Source organism: Nerophis lumbriciformis, linkage group LG26, assembly GCF_033978685.3.
Source record: "Nerophis lumbriciformis linkage group LG26, RoL_Nlum_v2.1, whole genome shotgun sequence".
NCBI lineage: Eukaryota > Metazoa > Chordata > Actinopteri > Syngnathiformes > Syngnathidae > Nerophis > Nerophis lumbriciformis.
In genome coordinates, this window is record NC_084573.2 from 21,925,001 (window position 1) to 21,930,000 (window position 5,000).

At 40.4% G+C, this 5,000-nt stretch overlaps 1 long non-coding RNA gene across 1 annotated transcript in view; it reads right to left on the reverse strand.

The window, feature by feature from the left end:
- LOC133623618 (uncharacterized) overlaps positions 1–4,886 on the reverse strand; it is a 7,203-nt gene extending 2,317 nt beyond the window's left edge. Inside the window, exons 1-2 of the long non-coding RNA XR_009817914.2 lie at positions 4,811–4,886; positions 4,452–4,602 (exon numbers count right to left, since the gene is read on the reverse strand). This is a non-coding gene — a long non-coding RNA (uncharacterized lncRNA). The remainder of the gene's footprint in view (positions 1–4,451; positions 4,603–4,810) is intronic.
- Between the last annotated feature and the right edge of the window lie 114 nt (positions 4,887–5,000).

A 5,000-nucleotide genomic window follows, 5' to 3' on the forward strand; every position in this document is an offset into this window, starting at 1 on the left:
ATTTTGAGCATCGAACATTACAACTCGTCATTTTTGCTCGTTCTTTATGTTCTGTATTGCTGCAATAATTATCCATTTATTTTATTTTATTCTTTTTGAATGTATCATTTCATTGATATCACTAAAGTATTTAAATTTACTCGTATGTTCAACGTGAACGTCACAAAATTACACAAAAATAAAAATGTACATGTTTTAAATTTTTTAAGTGCCCGTTTGGGCATCGTTTTTAAAGTACCGATTTGGTACTGGCATCGGTTAAAAGTCAGTGTTCTGCGTCTAAGGAGACTGTGGTGTCTAATTTGTATTATTGTAGTAATATGGTTGTTAAAGTTAAGGATTTTTGTGATTTCTGATCGTTTGTGGGCACCAAAGTGACTGTGTGTATGCGCGTGTGCATAGGCGCCGATCTACATTTCTGCCAGTGGGTGCTCGGTGTGTGTGTACTAAAAAAAAAAAATAGAAGTTCAGCGAAGTTAATATCCCATATGATTTGTGGCTTTATTATTTTGTAAAAATGGACCAAACTCGCCACAAAATTACCTACAACAAGATTGATTTTTCAAAAATGATTCTAAAGATTCAAAGTTGCCATCAATCCCACGTGGGTGCTCAAGTACTTGGGCCCCGAAGCACCCACGGGATCGGCGCCTATGCATGTTGGCAGAGCAGCGCAAACAGGACAGTTTAGCTTGTCATTGTTGTTGTTGTTTTACTTTTTGATTTACAAAACTTTTTCAAGAACCAAATACCGTATTTTCCGGATACAAGTTTTTTTGAAAGCACTTTTAGCATTATGGCCGTCAGCGAAGAGAAATCCATAAATTAGCCGCACCGTTTTATAAGCCCGCAGGACTCAAAGTGTAGCGGCTTATAGTCTGGAATTTACAGTTAGTTGTAAATCGAGGTTCCACTATATTTGTATGAATGGCCACAACATAATATTAAATAATGCACTATAAAACTGAATTTAGGGCAGAAATGTGTCAAATATTTTTTCAATAAAGCCTTGAGCCATATTTGCAAGGAAATAACTTTATTTTATGTATACAAAGTTGTGCAACTGCCATCTCCGGAGGAGATTTGTCTACTTTTGCAATTTCTCTCCACCGCCCTAAACCGTCCTGAGTTTATTTTACCTGCGAATAAACTCTGAGCATCCAACCATACAGCTACCGTGTGTGCGAACGTCTGCTCACGCCCCCGCGCCAATAATCGATTTGATAAGCGATTTTTCCGCACATCCCAAAGTCGAAGTCGAGCCTCGGCGTGACAGAACACACAAGTTCCTGTTGTAGTAAACTATTGTTTTGACAGGATGTCACTTCAGTTCTACCGAGTGTGTGTGAGAGCGCCAAGCGTCGCGCGCCTCCTCTTTATCTCAGGCCTAAGGCTACTGTCACTGAGCCGCGGGGAGAGTGGGAGACCGAGGCAGACGGGTAGAGGGGGAGAGAGAGAAAGAGAGAGAGGGGAGAAATGGGAGAGATAATTCACTTGTCAGCTTCCTGATGAAATGCCATTTTAACTGAAGCTGCTAATAGGAGCATTACGGGGGTTCGGCAAGTTGTGTGCGTGTCTTTGTGTGAAGTATCTTTCCTAAAAATCGACCACACTGCAAATAGCCAACTAAGCAATCATGCATACCGTATTTCAGTGTTTTTCAACCACTGTGCCGCGGCACACTAGTGTGCCGTGAGATATTGTTTGGTGTGCCGTGGGAAATTGTGCAATTTCACCTAATTGGTCGAAAAATATTTTTTGCAAACCAATAATTATAATCCGCAAATAATGTGCCGTTGAGTGTCTGTGCTGTCTGGAAATCAGCAGAATAACCATGTAATACATTTCCTTATCATAAGGTGGCGGCAGGTAGCTAATTGCTTCGTAAGTCTACTTTGAGACAAGAGAATGAATCGCTCCCACTGCCCTCTAGTCCTTCACTCTCACTTTCCTCATCCACGAATCTTTCATCCTCTCTCAAATTAATGGGGAAATCGTCGCTTTCTCGGTCCGAATCGCTCTCGCTGCTGGTGGCCATGATTGTAAACAATGTGCGGATGTGAGGAGCTCCACAACCTGTGACGTCACGCTACTCGTCTGCTACTTCCGGTACAGGCAAGGCTTTTTTATCAGCGACCAAAAGTTGCGAACTTTATCGTCGATGTTCTCTACTAAATCCTTTCAGCAAAAATATGGCAATATCGCAAAATGATCAAGTATGACACATAGAATGGACCTGCTATCCCCGTTTAAATAAGAAAATCGCATTTCAGTAGGCCTTTAAAATAAATAAAGAATAGTGAACAACAGGCTGAATAAGTGTACGTTATATGAGGCATAAATAACCAACTGAGAACGTGCCTGGTATGTTAACGTAACATATTACAACGTAACATGCTATACGTTTACCAAACAATCTGTCACTCCTAATCGCTAAATCCGATGAAATCTTCCTCCCCGGTGTCGCCTCTGATATGTCCTTTCTTTCTGCTGCTCGATTGCCGTTCTCTGCTGCATATTTCACTACGTCCAGCTTGTAATCTGTAGTATATGATTTCCTTTTCGGTGCCATTTTAGTTCAGTCCTTCTCAGTTTTTATAAGTTACCGCCAATGTTGATGTGATCCATCTTAATAGCTACGGCAGTAGCATATAGCATATAGCAGTTAGCATCCCATGACCCACAATGCACTTCTGCCATGACTCTCCCCCGCCGAATTCTTATTGGTTGACGTGTTAGTGACGATTGCTGACATTTTGCTCCGTCTCTTCCGTGAATTAGATAAATAATATTATTTGATATTTTACGGTAATGTGTTAATAATTTCACACATAAGTCGCTCCGGAGTATATGTCGCACCCACGGCCAAACTATGAAAAAAACTGCGATTTATAATCCGAAAAATACGGTAAGTCATTTTACCAAAACTGTATTTATTAAACAGTTATTAAGCAGTGGCACAAACATTCATGTCATTTCCAAAACAAAAAGTGCAAAATTGTCAGAGACATTTTAAAACACTTGTGCATGATGTCACTAAGATGACATATCAAAACAACACTTAAAATTAAAGTGCACTTTTTGTACAGAACGCAACTACAATAGTTTAAAACAAATAAAGTGCACTTTTGTGCATGATGTCACACAAGATATTTCAATAAGTATCAAATAAAAATGAGCTGCATAATAGGCAATCAAATAGTGTATGTCCTTCACTATGTGGTAGGTTCCTGCAGACGTTATCTCCTTCTGTTGACTATTTTTTTCATACGGTGTTGATGAGGAAATAGTTGCTTCGGCATTTTGTGGGTGTGGCACCGGCCGGAGATGTTGACATGCGGAGTTTCAAGCACTTCTTATTCTCTAGCGGGTGACTTTTCAAATGATGCTACAAATTTGCAGTAATGCTACTTTTGGTAGTAACGCTTTTGCCGCATAATTGTTCAACGCTTGAAGCCAAACCACCGCCAGACGATGGACCCCCTGCTGTTTTTCTTGGGAATTCATTCTTCCTTCATTTGTTACCAGATTCACACCTTCTCTCTCTCGTATTACCACTCGCACCGCACTGTTAGCATCACAGCTAACATTACCATGTCGCTACCTGTCTGCTCCGCGGGAGCGTGTGACGTTGCACACGTGACGTATGGAAGAAGGTGCGCTTGTTTTAAGTCTCTGTGAGAAGGAGAGACAAGAAGGAGTGGGAAGAGCCTGTAGTGTAATGCCCGCAGCTAAAAGCAACTGCGTGAGAACGTATACTCGAATATCCCGATATAGTCATTTTCTATATCGCACAGAGACAAACCCGCGATATATCAAGTATATTCGATATATCGCCCAGCCCTCTTCTGGGCTGATGATTTTAGGTTGTCCTGAAGAATTTAGAGGTAATCCTCCTTTTTCATTGTCCCATTTACTCTCTGTAAAGCACCAGTTCCATTGGCAGCAAAACAGGCCCAGAGCATAATACTACCACCACCATGCTTGACGGTAGGAATGGTGTTCCTGGGATTAAAGGCCTCACCTTTTCTCCTCCAAACATATTGCTGGGTACTGTGGCCAAACAGCTCAATTTTTGTTTCATCTGACCACAGAACATTCCTCCAGAAGGTCTTATCTTTGTCCATGAGACAAACCCGCGATATATCGAGTATATCAATATATCGCCCAGCCCTAGTTGGACTTTATATTGTCAATTTAGGCTATTAAGTTTAGTTTTTAACATTTTCTGCTGGTGGTGTGCCCTTAGATTTTTTTTTCAATTGAAAAAATGTGTGGCTCAAAAAAGGTTGAAACACACTGCCGTTTTTTACTCTAGAGCACACCCTTATATAAGCCGCACCCATTAAATTTTAGGCGAAATAAATGCACCGGTACTATAAGACGCAGATATATACATTGTGAAATGTGATATTTGCACATAAATATTTTATAAATGTTTATTCACATACCTTAATTGTTTCCAAAGGGTGTCGGCTGATCAAACAAAATAGAAGTTATGTTATGGATCCACTAGCTGCGGAAGCTCGCTCTCAAATCGGCTTAAAGACTCAATTAACTCCACGGTGACGTCTCGGGGAGTTTACTGAGGAATTTGTGAAACTGAAACAAGACAAAAAGAATGCCATTATAGGTTAATAATACTAACACAGACACTGGTAGACGTGTTAGCATATTAGCTAATGCTAACGACGCCAGCTTGATTACATCACGATGGCACGTCCAAATATGCATGAAAACACTCCTACAGTCATCACGCATGGGACGGTTAAGTAAGTAAGAATTGTTTCAGTTAAATAGTAAAACTTACAAACGTTGCTTGGGGTGATAAAAGAAGAATCATTTCGAGCATAAACTCTATACAGGAACTCTTTACAGGAAGTACATTTTCAACCTGCAGTGAGCGAACTAGTCCAAAAGATGGCGCCATAGCACAAACAATAAAACACCATTGCAGTGTTTCTGCTTGTTTATTGATAACTATATAACACAAAACATGA